We start from the raw sequence: 17,875 nt of genomic DNA, 5'->3' as shown, positions 1-17,875 counted from the left end.
TCTATTAAGGCATGAAGTTACTGTGTCAGTATTAATCTGTTTTTGTTAGTTGTATTAAAAAGAGGAGAGGATGATTCTACGCGGCAGGGATAGCCGAGTGTTGGGCAGCAGCACCAGAAGATCTTACAGGCTGTGTGCCAAACGGCAAGCAGATGTTTCAGATGAAATTGGGTCCTCATCCACTCACAAGAGATACCGTTTAAACCTGAGGAACCGAGACCAAAAAGTGGACTATAGAGAGGTGGAGGAAGAAAAAGAAGATGGATGCTCCATACGACAAAGCTTGAGAATTAAGCTAGACTCTCGTTCACCGTTAGTGTACGACTGCCTCCATACCAGCACTGTTCAAGTTCATCTCCAAAGGATGAATGACATGCAGAAGATGAGACAGAGGACCAGAGACAGAGATGCTGCAGATTATATCGACATGCCTACCAAGAACAACGAAACAGAGAAAAAGAGTCAAGAAAGCAATAAGGAGGATCATGAAGAGAATGGGGAAGATGAGGAGGAGGAAGAGGAGGAGGAGGAGGATGAAGAGGAGGAGGAGGAAGAGGAAGAAGAAGAAGAAGAAGAAGAAGAAGAAGAAGAAGAAGAAGAAGAAGAAGAAGAAGAAGAAGAAGAAGGAAAATGTAAGCGTTATAACTTGAGACAGCGCAAGGCAGTGGTTCGATACCAAGCCCCACAAGACGAGCCAAGAAAAGGTCGCAAGCGCTGTTATGCTTTAAGGGCCACTCATCTCCCACCAGAAAAAGATTCAGGTTCAGCTCCACGGCCCCCAGGAGCCCATACAGCAGTGGAAGAACCAACAAGAAAAGTTTGGCAAGACGGAGAAGTGAGAACAACAAGAGCATGTCAGTCAACAGAGGTCTACTTACAAACATTGTAAAAGAAGACCGACTGGGGATCCATAAGGACAGGATGAAAATCGGAGCCAGTCGAGCTGATTTGGACCCTATTATCCTAGACAAGACGGTGTGCTTTGACAGCATTGGAGGTCTGAACAAACACATCTCATCACTGAAGGAGATGGTGATGTTCCCTATGCTCTATCCTGAAGTGTTTGAGAGGTTCAGGATCCAACCCCCCAGGGGCTGCCTCTTTTATGGGCCTCCTGGTACTGGCAAGACCCTGGTTGCCAGAGCACTGGCCAATGAGTGCAGTCAAGGAGAGAGGAAGATTTCCTTCTTTATGAGGAAAGCTACTGACTGTCTCAGTAAGTGGGTGGGAGAGACAGAGAAACAGCTAAGACTACTGTTTGAACAGGCCTACCAAATGCGTCCATCCATCATCTTCTTTGATGAGATCGATGGTCTGGCTCCAGCCAGGTCCAGCCGTCAGGACCAGATCTACAGTTCCATTGTGTCAACCCTCTTGGCTCTAATGGACGGATTAGACAACAGAGGAGAAGTTATAGTCATCGGAGCCACAAACAGGCTGGACTCCATCGATCCAGCCCTGAGAAGACCAGGGCGCTTTGACAGAGAGTTCTTCTTTGGGCTCCCAGACAGAGAGGCGAGAAAGGATATCCTGAAGATTCACACATGCCAGTGGATGCCTTCGCCCTCTGATATCGTACTGGAAGAATTGGCAGATAAATTTGTTGGTTACTGTGGGGCAGATATCAAGGCTGTATGTTCAGAAGCAGTGCTGTGTGCTCTGCGCCGCCGCTACCCACAAATCTATGGCACAACACAGAAGCTTGTACTCGACGTAAACTCCATCTCCATCACCAGCAGAGACTTCATGTCAGCTATGTCCGAGATGGTGCCTGCTTCACAGAGGGCTGTCGTTTCTCCTGCCAAAGCCCTGATTCCTGCCATCCGCCCCTTGCTGAGCACTACCCTGCAGAGCATCCTGCACAGAGTGAGCCAAGTGTTCCCATATGCTGAGCAGGGCTTAAAAAGAAAAAGAGAAGAAGATGTGATCTGTGGGCTGAGTCAGCCCACATCGCACCGTCCCCGGCTGCTGCTGGAAGAGAAATTAGGTTCAGGAGAGGGTTCCCACCTGGCTCCTGCTGTCCTCCACGCCCTGGAGAAGTTCACTGTCTACACTTTGGACCTGGCCGTGCTGTACGGATCCAGCGCGACTTCACCAGAGGAAATCTGTGCACAGATTTTTGTTGAGGCCAAGCGAACCTCTCCCAGTGTCCTGTACATCCCCCAAATTGGACAGTGGTGGGAAACCGTAAGCCCTGCTTTAAAAGCCACCTTCCTAAGCCTGCTCAGCTCCATACCAGCCTTTGATCCTATTTTGCTACTGGCAACATGTAGCCTCAGCTATGACAAACTCAGCATGAGGTGCAGGAGTTGTTTCGGGTTAAGTACGGAGAGGTTTTCCACATTCAGGATCCCGCCAGTACAGAAAGAAGAAACTTCTTTCAAGATTTGATTCTTAACAAAGCTGCCGAGGCACCAGCATCCAGAAAGAAAGCTGTGCTTCAAGCCTTGGAGGTGCTCCCAGTCGCCCCTTCATGTCAGCTGACTGTGGAGGAGAACCAGCTGATAGAGGAGCAAGAACAGGCCACCCAGAGGGAGCTCCGCCTCTTTCTTCGTGATGTCACAAATCGCCTGTCACAAGACAAGTCTTTCAAGGCCTTTACAAAGCCTGCAGATTTAAGGGATTTCCCTGATTATACAGAGGTGATTAAGAAGCCCATGGACTTGTCAACAGTCCTCCGTAAAATAGACTTCAATCAGTACTGGACGGTTAAAGAGTTTCTCCATGACGTGGATCTTATTTGGAAGAATGCCCTGGAGTATTATTCTGACAAACATCCTTCAAATCGTCGGATCCGCCACAGAGCATGTGCTCTGAAAGACACGGTCCATACTATCATCAAAGATGAGCTGGATGAAGACTTTGAGAACATTTGTGAGGAGATCAGAGAATCGCGCAGATCAAGAGGCAACCCCACTGCACAGTTTGCTCCTGCCAAGGCAAAGCTCAGTGACGTGAGTCCTCACATTGAGCCACTAGGTGACAGAGCTGAGGATGGAAAACGACCCACCGCTCAGGCAGAGGAGGACCGATTAGCAGAGCACAGCATGATGTACGATGCTCAGGCTCTCAACAACGCTGTTCAACAACAGCAGGTGATCAGTGTGGACAAAGCTCTGCAGATCCTTCACCAGAAAACTCCTCCTCTGGTTGTAGATAAAGAGAAATTAAAGGAATTACTTGACAAAGTGGTAACTAAGACAGAAGGTTATGTAGTCTTCAGGTTGGAGAAACTCTACGTTCTGCTCTGTCAGAGTATCTACAGACACAGAGATGACTTCAACAAAACTGCACTATTACAGGAGTTGGAGCAAACAATTGAAGACTTCTGCTGAATAATGAAAAGAATGACTCTTCAATTACTAGACCTTCCACCCTGTACATTTCAAGAAAAGAGATTTTTTTCTGAAAAAAAAGTTCTTTTGTTGTCATAGGTTCTTTTGTTGTCATAGGTTCTTTTGATGTCACAGGATCCTTTCAAGCAGCCACTCATCTTCATACAGTGGTGGGCCGTCAGGGCCAGCAAGGCCTTCTCTGCTGGCCTAAACATAATCAGAAAATAAATTTCATTTTAATATATTTTTTTCATAAATATGTATTAAATTATTCCTCATAGTCTTTTCTCTTCATTTCATAGCCTTCCTCTTGGTTGCACTGCTTCCAGGATTGTATATTTATTTTATAGCTTTCATCCAATCATATTTGAGCTGTCACGTGTTGCCAGGCTTCACAAAATCTTCCCGAGGCCTTCAGAATTAAAAGTGGGGGCGCCTGTACACTTAAATCAGGGGTCTGCAACCTGCGGCTCTGGAGCCTCATGTGGCTCTTTGACTCTTTAGCAATGGCTCCGATAGCTTTCAAAAACTTAATAAAATAATTAATTATTATTTCTTGCAGAGGGTATTGATGAATAATGACATTAACTTCAAATAAAATTAGGAAAAAAACAATTTGTTAACCTAAAAATAAATCACATTGTGCAATAACTTGCGCCTGTGGCTAACCTTAAGTTGTAATGAAATCCCTGGTAAGATAACTAAACTAACAAAAACACTATTCTGGAAGAAAATAGATATGTTGCAAGAAATTAAATCCATTAACTCAAAATTATTTGACATTATTTCAACTTTATAGAATTTTATACACTGTATTGTTTGCATTGAGAAGGTTTTTTTTTTCTTTTTCTTTTTTTTCCCGGCTCCAGAAGGACTTTAATCCTGGTGAGATTAGGCAAAATGGCTCCTTTGAGAGTAAAGGTTGCAGACCCCTGACTTAAATGAACTGAAACAGAATCAGATTTCGAGTTGGCGACATCAGGGCCAGCTAGCAGGTCTCACGTTGAACGTGACACGTTCTTACATTCACGTCCTCTGATTGGATATGCACTAGTGAGAGGCAGCGCTATGCAAAGTAGAGTGACGTTAACCAAATGGAAGCTGGTGTCCCGTTAGCGACTTGAACGAGCTAAAACGTTAATAATGTTTTTTTCAACCCACAATGGCTGAAGGAGGAGAAGAGAATATACATGCAACGCCATTTTCAAGACGGACCTTTCAAGAAAAACTTGATATTGTGAGGAGGGAGCACGGTGGCTTAGTGGTTAGCACGTCCGCCTCACAGCAAGAAGGTCCTGGGTTCAAGCCCTGGGGTGGACACTTGGGTCCTTTCTGTGTGGAGTTTGCATGTTCTCCCCGTGCTGCGTGGGTTTCCTCCGGGTCCTCCGGCTTCCTCCCACAATCCAAAAACATGACTGTAAGGTTGATTGGAGTCTCTAAATTGCCCATAGGAGTGAATGAGTGGTTGTCTGTCTGTGATGGACTGGGGTACACCCTGGACAGGGCCCAGCGGCCTATGAGAGCCGGAGATTGGCACCGGCAGACCCTGATAAACGGGAATAAGCGGGTATGAAAATGGATGGATGATATTGTGAGGATAGGTCATCCTGTCCCAGCCACTTTCAAAGCACCCTGGCTCACAGGTTCAGAGAGACTCTGCTTTCAGCAATAGCCTACATGTCGATAGAAAAGGACTTATTGGTGGAACTGAGACGGACAGATAAACTGTACAACAGTCATTGAAGTCTTCTTGAGGAAAGAAGGGAGGATGGATTTTGTGTTCAAATAAGCGAGGATAGTCGTTTTGGTGAGTACAAAGCTTTTCTTTCTTCTTTTTTTTCTATATTTTTGTGATTTTATTTCGCAAGCCGTGTCTTGACGGTCTGGCGGTACGGTCTGCGCCGTGCCGCCATCGAGACAGAGCCAGGTATGTGCCGATACCTGGCGCACCTGTGACTTCAGCGAAGGGACTGAATTGTTTTGCTTTAATCTATATCAAACGTTCAAGGAATAGCTACACCATTTTACCACTGTCGGAAATGAATGAATGAAACTGCTTTACGGGTGCGACAATGTGCTGTTTAGTGGACTTTTGTAGACTAATTGCCTTTTATTTTTAAGTTGTGACAGTATCCAAGCAATCATATAACTTTTACTTTACTACTCTTAATTGTTAATACGGATGTATTGATTTTAAATGCTCCGGAAATAAAGTAGTTGTAATCGAATATGTTTGTTTCTGTATAAATGTATGGTTTCGAGAGACATGGCATCATAGTGATGGTATTAAGAGGTGGATTCATTCAGTGCAGGACATCACTGAAGGCCTAGGTGTGAAATGCACGGCTCGCCACTGTTTTCACACCAATAACCAAGAAAGAAGAACAAGTTCATTACCTCAAGGACAGACCCACCATGATTCTCGTGCTTCAGCCATGAAAGGAAGTAATACAACTCTGGCACGTTTTGTCCATCTCGGTTCTCTCTTTGACTAAGTCCACTGTAGAAACAACTCTTGTATCACTCTGCACAAAGTTGAAACATGGCGGTGTTGACTGAAAAAGGCAGTGACTGTCGCATCTTATACTATTTGGAGGAACGAGTACAAGAGTCAGACATCGTGTCATCACTTCGGTACTTTATTTTACACACTGCACCCCGTCACTCGGCTGCCATATATCACGTGACTCTACACACACACTCTATTGGCTGATCCCAACAACAGCTTTAGGTAACGTTCAATATCAACAAGGAAATTGTAAAACATTACACCACAGTGACCAGGGCTGAGGTTTGGAGCGGACCAATCACAGCCCTTACGTTCTACGTCGCCTCAACGTGCACCTCCATTTTTGGGAGGTGCACGTCAGGTTATGACTTTGGGGTCTAGCACCTCTTTCATTCTACTCTGCATTGTGTTGACAGTTTTCAACTCACACTTACCAAATGTGTATTTTTGCAATTGACCAAACCTGCCATGTATGTTAAGGGTACCAAAACATCAAATTTCAAAACATTTTTGTAATTACTTTTTAAAAATTGACTCTCTAGCGCCCACTTGAACTTCTTAATCGACATCCCAAAATGTACTGACTGAAGCAGGTCAGTGAGGTAGAGGGGGCCCAGGTTATGGAGGGCTTTGAAAGTAATGAGTAGGACCTTGAATTGTATCCACTGAGGGATAGGAAGCCAGTGTAGATTTTGAAGAACAGGGGTGATGTGTTCACAGGAACGAGTGTGTGTGAGGAGGCGAGCAGCGGAGTTCTGGATGTATTGAAGTTTATTGAGGGTTTTGGATGGTAGGCCGTAGAGGATGCTGTTGCAGTAATCGAGTCTGGAGGTAATGAAAGCATGAATGAGGGTTTCAGCGGCAGAAAAGGAAAGGGACGGGCGAAGACGTGCAATATTTTTTAGATGAAAGAAGGCAGACCGGGTTATGTGATTTATGTGCTGTTGGAATGTGAGTGTTTGGTCAAAGAGAATGCCAAGGTTACGGATGAGAGGGGATGGTGATAGAGTGGTCTGGTCAAGATGAAGGGAGAAATTCTGAGAGGAGTTTATGATGTTTTGCGCGCCAATAATGATGATGTCAGATTTTTCGGAGTTGAGTTTGAGAAAATTGTGTTTCATCCAGACTTTTATTTCTGATAGGCAGTGGGTGAAGGTGGAGAGGGTGGTGGGAGTGATGGATTTAGTGGAGATGTATAACTGAATGTCGTCGGCGTAGCAGTGAAAATGGAGATTGTGACGACGGATGATGGAACCAAGGGGGAGAAGATAGAGGATGAAGGGGAGAGGACCAAGCACCGAACCTTAGGGGACGCCTTGAGACAGGGGAGCAGTAATGGAGGAGCAGTTATTGATCCGGATGAACTGTTGTCGGGTGGTGAGGTAGGACTGGAGCCAGGCCAAAGCAGAGCCAGTGATGTTGAGCAAGGTTTTCAGGCGGGAGATGAGAATGGAATGATTGATGGTGTCAAAGGCTGCACTGAGGTCGAGGAGGATGAGTATATTAAGATGGCCAGAGTCAGAGGAGAGCAGGAGATCGTTTGTGACTTTCAGTAGGGCTGTTTCTGTACTGTGTTGGGAAGTTATTGTCAGTGATGAATTCGTTGAGGATGAGGGCTTTGTTATTGAGAGAGCGTGTGTTCAGAAGGGACAGCTTAAGGTGTCTTTGGTTGGTGATTAACTGAGAGTTGAATGGAAGATGGCGTAGATTGGCTTGGTATACATGGGGTTTTTTGTGGTGTCGTAAAAAGGGAGTTTGAGAACGGTGAGACCAGAGGGATGGAATACAGTGTGGGGAGGACAGATAGTAAGAATATTGCAAGCAGAATGTTGGTGTCAAGAGAAGGAGCTGCAGAATTTTTCAAGCAGGTGCATGTCGTTGGCTGGAGCCTGGTGGATGGCTGGAGCCTGGGCCTGGTGGATATCTGGAGCCTGAGGCCTGGTGGATGGCTGGAGCCTGGGCTTGGTGGAAATCTGGAGCCTGAGGCCTGGTGGATGGCTGGAGCCTGGAGCCTGAAGCCTGGTGGATGGCTGGAGCCTGAAGTCTGGTGGATGGCTGGAGCCTGAAATCTGGTGGATGGCTGGAGCCTGAGGCCTGGAACTGTGCTGCTTGCTGCTGCTGCTGCTTGTTTACCTAGCTTAGCGCATTAGCTGTGTGTTATTCTTATAGGCTCTGCTGTCTACGCCCCTCGTATCGTTACGTTGACGCCACAAGTTGAAGTGGTAAGTCTGCCTCCGTCTCTGGTGCATAATCATGATCTATTGGGTAATGCATGCTTTCTACCTTGTGTAGACGCTGCCGTTTTCTTGGATTTTAAATGATTTTACTATTTTTTTTTTTTCTTTCTTTTTGCCAACTTTAATGTTCTTATAGATTTTAAGCTGTTGAATGTTTTCTGTTGCACTTTTTGATCTCAAAGCACATTAAGTCTCCAATTGTGTATGAAATATGCTACACAAATAAATAAGCCTTGCCTTGCCATTAAGAGATTCAGGGGGTACCTGTCAAGTATCCCGTTTTAGCCGGGGAACTCCCGTATTTTACCCCTCTTTCCCGCCATCGAGACATCTCCTATTAGTATTTTCCTGTAAATATCTCGTCCGTTAATGTATTAATAATTAAAAGATGTCTTACTAAACTGAACGCTCACTAGCCTCGCGAGAACTGCCTCCTGAAATGGCCTGAGTGACAGTTCTCGCGAGATTAGTGCCGACAGCGGCAACAAACCTGGAAACAACTCAGAAAAGAGATGATGAATAAAGACGTTCCGACGAAAAAAGAACTGGTGTAAATACATTGTAAAAATGTGACAGAGAGTTTATCTTCATAAAGAGCAGCAGGATGGGACACAGTTACACGTTCTGTTAGATTCATTTAGTTTTTTCTCTTGTCTGCACATGCTGTCAAATGTCAACACTACAAGAAGTGCAATCATTATGAGACAGTAATGCATGTTTTGTTATTGCAATAAAATAAATTGATTTATTTTTTTGCTTAGTTGTGACCATCACCAGCCCTCCCTAAGGAAGGGTAAGAAACCTTTTATTATAGGGAGGATATAAAAAGGGAGAGCAGTGTTACACCTAAGTGGAGGTGGAGGGGGAGAGGAAAGGGAGCAGGGAGGAGAGACTCAAGTAGAGAGACTCAGTGAGGGTGAGATGTGAAGTTATAGAATATATTGTGCTTATTATGTTGTATAATCAACCCAGTATAGTGACACGTGTGAAGTTTAGCTATAATGGTGGTGGCTGTGGACAGGGGGAATGAGTGAGTGGTAGTACCTATAGCAGGTATTTGGGATTAACGTGTCTAAAGTTAAGCCCAGTATGAGTTTTATCCCACATCCCAAGGCGTGCCAGTGCATCGTAGACCAGTATATGTGCAAAAACCGCTAATGCAAACTCAGAAACTGCCCCGGGTCCGCAGATGCAGCCAGGCCAGCAGAAAGAGTGGGGGCCAGAGAGCCCCAGGCCACCCCCCCACGGCCAAGCAGCCCCCCAGACGCCGCCAAGAACCCAGGCCGAGAGGCAGCCACCGCCCCCCACACACACATCCGAGGAAGCCCCAAGCAGCTAAGCACCCAGCGCATCCCGCCACCAACCCCAACCCCCAGCCCCAAGGCCCCCCGCCAGCACCTCGCCCCCCCCACCCACCCACACCCAAGCACCCAACCCCCCGAGGGGAGTGCCTAGAGAGCCCCCCGCCCGAGAACCCAGCAGAGGAGCCAAGGCCCACGCCCAGCAGACGGCCAGAGCCGCACCGAATGGGCAGCCGGCGGGCGCCCGCCAGTGGGCCCAGAGCCAGCAGGGACCGGACCCCAGGCCAGAAGGACCCGGAACGGAAGCAGCACCGAGAGTAGTGCCCCCAGGGACGACGACCACGCCCATAGTCTGTTATAACTGAGACTTTAGCGTCTACCACGGAACACGTAAGTCACCATGAAAAGTGCCACAAATATACACTACTTTCAAAAAGTGTTTAAGAATGTAAAGTCTGTAATAAATGTGTCTAATAAGTCATTAGTGAATATCAGAGAACTACATGAATGAGTATGAGAAATTACAAGAAATATATAATGAAAATAAAATGTTAATGTCTGACTTAAAGACAAGCAACGTGAAATTAACAGTAAATATGCAACGTGTTGACTTGTTTATAAACTGTAAGTATATTAAACAAACACATGTGTTTCATATACACATTTATGTTTTAATTTAGGCTGTTTTATAACTTATGAATTAGGGCTGGGAGATATATCGAGATTCAAGATGTATCGAGTTTTCTATTTTGGCTATATAGAAAACTATAATATTTCATATATATATATATATTATAGCTTTTGTATCAAAATACTAGTTTTAAGAGTCGCTGCTTTTAAGAACAACATGTAAAGCTCAGTTAGATGATTAATAAGTGTCACATATTGATCAGCTGTTTGTTAATAAATGTCCATGTGTAACATTTAGCATCAGCAAATTTAACCCAGAATTGTTTTTCTTTTCAGACTTTATTTAATAAAATTATCTAGATTTATATCATAAATCACTATTTTGATAAAATATATTGAGATATGAGTTTTGGTTCATATCACCAGCCCTAGTAGGAATGTTCACAGTATTTTAATGTTAATAAAGGTTAACCTACCAGATTATAATCACATCATTGTATTTAATAAGTGGTTGATAAGTAGGTATTTTAGATTTATTGTTATTAAAATATAAGGGATACTGGAGCTTGGTTAGGGAGGTGGGACGGCTGGTAGTGGGCCCCAGAAAATTTCCCTTATTTTCAAATCCAAAACTTGACAGGTATGATTCAGGGGAAAGAGGACGGAGAACAGAACTACATCCAAGAAGGAACCCATCCTCCAGAACTCTGTTACAAATCCTGGTAAATTTTATTTCACCCTATTGTTAGTAGGGTTGGGAACCTCTGGGTACCTCACGATACGATACACGATACAAAGCTCACAATAACAATTATCTCACGATTCGACGGTACTGCCATTATTGATATATTGGTCAGAAATCAATCTATGATAATCTATAACATAACAAGAAAAAAAAAGATTAAGTGAAAAAATACAATTTTTATTTCATTTCTCTGAAAGACAATAAATATAAAAAGTGTCCTATGAACAGTGACACTATTTTAGTGCAACATTTCTGTAAATAAGTGTCAACATATCAATGTAAACTAATGGCACATGTAAAAATATTACTGAGGTAGGGAGGGAGTTAACAATGTTTCTTGCTCATTTCAGAGTTGTTGGCGGAGATTTAGAGCCGATGTTTCATCTGCAGGTCAGCTCATCTTCATCTCAGGACAAATCCAGTAATATTTATTTCATTCATTCTATACAAACATCAACATGAACAATATTGTCTGTTGGTTCATCCTGAATTACCATTATGAACCATTTACTTGAATTTATATTTGTTTATGAATAAATGAAACTATTAAGAACTAATATTATTTTAAATCTTCTATGCAGGAAAAAAGGAGGAATGTATGGAGCAGTAAGGAACATGGTTCATGGAACAGAACTAGCAGGACCAGGACCACGTCCATGGTCCATAATCTCCAGCTCATGATGAACTCCACAGCACTGGTGGAGACCACGCTATTAAGTTAAATTGGAGGCAGCTGGACTTCTCTGTCTGCTGCACAAACGTTTAATAACATAGAAAATAATATAAACAAATAAAAATGTTTATAAATAAAAATTAAAACACCGTTAAAACCTAATGATATTTCCCCCCCTAATTTAATGTAACTTTGCTTTTATCAGTCCATAGAAAACCGTCCTATTGATCTGTTGATGTCATTGATCTGAGTTAATGCAGCAACAGTCTGTCAATCAGTCAGCACCATTTGAAGATGACCTACTGAGCATCATCCAGCAGGTCTGAGCGCCTGTCACGCACACTCTCATTTGTGAACATTGTTCCATCACTGCGTAAATTACACAGCTTATCAGCTGATTCTGGCCTAATGCTCTTGGCATCAACGCAACACGAGAGGTTGATGGTTAAAACATGAAAAGAAAGACACAGGACCTTCCTGGAGCAGTGCGTCTGGTGCGACATCCATGGATGTCCGCGTGCAGCGACTCTGCACCGCAGCCACACTGGACTCCACACAAGCTGCTTCGTTTGTCCAGCTTTATGAGAAAGCTGTGGTTTCCCTGCTTTAACTGTGCTGGATACTATTGTGTAAAACCCGCTGCAGGTGATCAGTAAGAATTTCCACTTGTTTATTTGTTACCACCACCACAGGTGATGTTCTCTGATGAATCAGTGGTATAAACAGACATGTAATCATATAAACAGGCTTCTTCATTAAAAAATGCAGTTCACAGCAAATAATTGTATGACAGGCTTCTTAACATATCAAATAGCCTATTCATTAGCAAGGCAGCGCTACCCTCTACTAGACAGGATTCAATAACTACCTAGCTAAATGCCATGTGCATGCCCTGCTAATTAACAGATACAATTTAGTATATTTCCTTATCAACAACTTTGCCTAACAACATCAATAACTGAACTATATTGCCACAGTCACACAGAGCACATGCAATGTTTGTATCTTTGACAAAAGTAACACAGTTAGCTGTTATTATGTATTTACACAGTGAGCTGAACACAAACCTGAGCTACATTAGCTTAGCAGGCAAAACATTACGTGTATTGGCAAATACTCTAAAATATATATATTCTAAACTTTTTAACTCACTTGCATATGGAATCAGAACAGTATCATAATGAATGAACTCTTGCAGGGTTTTTCACAAATGCACATGCTTTGTTTCACAAATATTATTTTGAGGCACACATGTAATATAAATCTACAGATAACGTAAATTGCTGAATGTGCATTTACAAACCTCTTCTGTGCTGTGAAACCTCTGTGTATTTGTGAGAGAAATGTGCATGTGGTGAATACTGAGACTGTCCTGACGCTGCGGGTCAATGAACGTCACCATTGGCTGATAAAACTGATTGACAGATTCATCAGCCAATCAGGTGTGTGGCTGATGAATGGCTTCTTACATTTTCTCCACACTTTTAAACCAACTGCAAAGCTACTGATATTAGCGCATGCGCAGTGTTCAAACAAGAGCAAGACGCGCTACAATGGCGGACAGAAGAGACAGCATGCAGAGACTTATCCTGTAACACATTTATGTCATTATCCCCTCCTTTTAAATCATGCAATTTCATTGAATCAGTTTAAGCATTCTGCTTAGCCAAGTTACATGTTTGAATAAACAAACTATGTTACATGCCGCCTTTGCGAAACTTGTTGTTTATTGTAACCATGGCAACTGTGGTCGACTTGTTTTGAGCGAGTAGAAACAATGTTGAAAGTTATCATTTTAGTTTTCAGTTTGAATGCTTTATGTTCAATTCAGTCCAGACGTTTCGCTAAGTCCGACACATTCATATTTTTATACCTTTAAAGTAATTCATTGCATTTGTTGACAAACATGAGAAATATTGCTTTTACAAACAAAGTTGTACATTGATCAAGATAGTGTTGAATTATTATACTGGCACATTTTTCATTTTATTTGATACAACAGTGTTTAGTTGCCTCTTGTTTCAGCTGTGGGATAGTCTACTTTAGTCACAGTTTTTGATGTGACGATGGGTGATCCGTCCACTTTTTTGTAAATGTCTCAATCTTTTTAACTGATCAGTGACTAAATAAAAATGCTAACCTCATGCAGTCTTCATCTCTTGATGAAGACTGGACAGTTATTGAGAAGCCAGCTCTCTCAGACCTTCCTACCACTGAGATTGGAGAATCCACAAAGATGGAAGAATCCTGTGAGGTAATCAAGGCAGTAATAAAGGCTTATTCTTCATGCACCATAGGAAGCAAGGTAGCAAACGTTTCACTTCCTAATAATGTGATGATTAAAGGTGTAAATGGGTGGTGTTTATCACCAAACTAATCTTTTGTTAAGGGACACACACAATGTACTCAATTTAGATCATAGACATGCAATATATACAAGCTATAGTAAATGTAATTCAGAGGTTCATAAACTGACAGTTTTCTTTTCCTTTTTTGAGTTTTGCCCAATCTGTCAGGCAGCGTATCAATCGCTGACCTTCCATTTCATGCCATCGTGTGTCGTGAAGGGTAAGAAGTTTACGACAAAGATCCAGATAAAAGGTGTATGTGTATATATCACCATTTGATGAGGTTTAGCCTCTCAGACCCAAAACTTATATTTTGTTATTGTTGGATAAGATTTTGTCCACAATTCAACGCTGTATTGCTGTGGTAGAAAGATAACAGCAGGCAAATGTTGATCAAAATAACAATTCTTCTACATTTTATAATTGTGTAAACTTCTAAGTAATGCAGATATTTAACTCTTGAGTGTAAAATGAAACTAAATGGACCCTTACGTGACAAGCTAGACTGATATCACATAGAACATGCAGGCAGAGACAATTGATGAAAGAAAAGACTTATGTTTAAATGATCAGAAATATGAGTTATGATTTTCAATTGTTGATGTTTAAAGAATTTGACTACCTCAGCAGAAAAAGTCTCCTTTGACCTTTGGCTCACTCCCATGAGGAACCATTTTGGAGAAAACTGCTGTAATATTACAGTAATAACAGAAGTCTTAAAGAGGCAAATACTTAGGGCTTAGATTTTATGCCTTTGTATGGTGTTAGCTTTAGGCAGGAAAAACAATGTAAACAATCAAAAATTACGTTTTGTTTTCCATTTCTGCAAGTAATTGTTTTTTTTTTCCGTGTCCTAAGAATGGACATTACTGCAACACTCAGGGAAGCTGCCAGTCTGACAAGTGTTGAGGAATTACCAGGACCTTCAGTTCCATGGTTGTGTACAATCAGCTGGTCATTTATCAACTACTGCTATGGTGAAGTTTGAAACTAGACCATTTTCTGGTTCTATTTGTTTTGGTTGTAAGCAGTTTAAACAAGTGTCTACTTGTAAACAATAACAATGATCCCCTAAATAAATATTTCTACAAGAACTTTAATTCAGTAATGGAAAAACGGTGCTATACTAACATTTACCACTTACAAATACGATTAAGTAAATAAAAAAATATGTTGATTTTAAAAAGCAAGGCTTTCTAAACTTCACTGTTAACACAAAATAGACTGACTTTGCAATGGAAGCTGATATTATGTTTTTTATAACATTTTCAGAATGGGAGAAAGAAGCAGACCCTAAAAAAACATGTCAGTTGTTCTGACAACAACTACTGGAGCGTAACTCTGAATGTCTGAGCCTCTTACTGTTAATCAACATGTTTGATCCTGAAGAAGAAAAGGACAGCTCATTGATTGCATTCTATAAAAGGAATAATGTGAATTGGGCAGCTCCATTTGGGGGCAGGCTGAAGGGTATTTCACCCCCCCCACACACACACACACACCTCAATATTGTGTAGTTGCTGAAATGCATTTTTTAATTCACAGACTTAAGTGTGTGGTTGTGTGGTTGTGTGTATATATATATATATATATTACAATCTTAGCTTGCTAGGGTTAGGATTAGGGTTAGGATTAAGGTTAACCCAAACCCTAATCCTAACCCTAACCCTCTTTGGACTGTGAGACTGCCATTAAGTGTATAATAAGGCATTAATAAGTACTTAATAATTACAAATTAAGAGCCAATATGTTACTAATGCTAATAAGCAACGAATTAATGGTTAATAGATGTTCCCTAAACTAAAGTGTTACCTTTAAATTTGACTAACTGCAATTGTTCAGGCACTCATATGGGGGTGGTTTAGTGTATGTTGTAAACAATAGCCAAAATGTTCTGAAGCAGGCACTTTAAAAATGCAGTTTTGCTTTTAACTGCAACTGTTCAGGTACTTTGAAATGCTAGTGAATTGTATAGTGTATACTATTGATACATCAATAGCTTTGTTAACTGAATTATTCAAGCTGTGTTGTGACATTGCAATAAAGTTTTGTTAAGAACTTTGCCCTACTGTATGTCTGACCATCCCAGCATGTACTTATGATGCCTCAAGTAAGTTCTCAACATATTGGACAGTGTGCAGATATATGTCTACTCCAAAACAGTCTGAATGTTGCAATGGATTAATGTTGTCTTGCAGTTGCAACATTTCAGGATCTGGAAGAGGACTGTCCAGTATGAGGTTCAGTCATGTATCCACTCTCCTCCCATTCAATCTCTGTATCAGTATACCCTGACAAAGACAGTGTGTATGAACATTGTGGATAATCAATCTTAAGTAAACACATTTAAACAAACACTATGACCTACTACTACTTACATAATATTGCCGCTGTCAGGCAGAACCTTGTATCTTGTATTTTTTTGTAAAGTAATACAAGGGTGTTGCAGAAAAGTAGTGAGAATAGCAGCTCCTAATGCGTTGCATCGCAATGCGTTAGGAGCTTGTTTACATGCTATTGTCACTATTTTATTTTAAAATTGAAAGCTTGAAAAACGCTATTCTTCAGAATAGATAATCAGAACTCTGCCTTAAGTTTGGATTATTATTAAAGGATCAACAATAACGATGATCAGACATTTACCTCTGGATCGGACACAGGATTCTGGGCCACACCCAGCTTCCACAGATGATTCGGTGTCAGGTTTTGCTCCTTCCTGATTGGATGGTTATCCCACGCTACACTGAAGTCATCCAGGCGTGCCTGGATGCGTGGCAGGAATACATAGTGGCAGCAGAATAGGTGAATGATGTCACTGATGTCCAACAAGTCTTGGTCCTCAAGAGAGTGTAGGATGTAGTAATAGAAACCAGTAACATTCATGAATACATCACACCAGAGGCGTTCAATGCTGTATTTGGGGGGAAAAAATTAAATATATATACACAATAACATGTATAAGACCCTTAAAAGAACTGGTCATTTTGCATCAACCATTGAATCAGTGGTTATGTTTTGAAACACAATATTGTTTTCATTATTGAAGAATCAACTGATGGCCCGAAAATTTCTGTTAAACTCTCTTCCTTAAGAAAATTTCTGCTTGTGTATTAAAGCTTCCAAAATTAGGTTTAACTCACTGTTGATTGTGTACGCTTTTTCCCGCAATGAAGCTGTTTGTGTCAGTTCCACGAACTGTGAACATTAATTCTGCTACGCCAACATTTTCTCCACCATGGTCTCCTCTATGGGGTTCCAAGTGTAAAAATGTAGTATAAAAGTTTTAGTTAACACATTTTCATTATTTATCTCATTTTTCTCATATTTAGCACATTTTCCCTACATTTAACGCAACATTTAACCACATATATAGAGGTTAAAAAAAAGCATTAAATCTAAATATTTAAATCTAAATCTAAATTAGGGCTGGGCGATATATCGAATATACTCGATATATCGCAGCTTGTAGTCTGTGCGGTGTTGAAAAGGACCATACCGTTAAACTCGCGGACTTTTTTTTTTTTTTTTTTTTTGATTTTTTTTTTTTTTTTTTTTTTTTGAAATGTCATCTTAATGACAACATGCACAAAAGGGCACTATTTGTTTTAAAATATTGTAGTGGCATTATGTACAAAAAGTGCACTTTAATTTTGTGTTTTGAAATGCCATGTGAGTTGCATCCTGCACTAATGTCTTGTTTTGAAATGTCTCTGTGACAATTTTGCACAGAATGTGCACTTTCTGTTGACAATTTTATGTTTGAGCCACTCACTGTTTAATAAATACAGTTATGTCAACTTTGACTTAGTTGTGATATCCCCTTTTTTGCATGAAAGTTTAAAATTGGCATATATTAATGCAGTATGATCAAGAATGTTTTAATGTAGACATATAGAATCATCATACTGGTGTGATTTTGTGCATCAAAGTGTTAATTCAAGGGTAATGCAAAATATCGAGATATATATCGTGTATCGTGACATGGCCTAAAAATATCGCGGTATTTATAAAAGGCCATATCGCCCAGCCCTAATCTAAATGGTATATGTTATATCTAAATGTTAAATCTAAGTCTAAATGCTAAATGTTAAATGTTG

General features: G+C 41.3%; 1 pseudogene; it reads left to right on the top strand.

Annotated features, from left to right (window-relative positions):
• LOC114467798 (ATPase family AAA domain-containing protein 2 pseudogene) lies at positions 1 to 3,589 on the top strand (annotated as a pseudogene).
• The last annotated feature ends 14,286 nt before the right edge of the window (positions 3,590 to 17,875 follow it).

This window comes from Gouania willdenowi, chromosome 8 (assembly GCF_900634775.1).
Source record: "Gouania willdenowi chromosome 8, fGouWil2.1, whole genome shotgun sequence".
NCBI classification, from domain to species: Eukaryota; Metazoa; Chordata; class Actinopteri; order Blenniiformes; family Gobiesocidae; genus Gouania; species Gouania willdenowi.
This window is presented reverse-complemented; position numbering and strand designations above follow the sequence as displayed.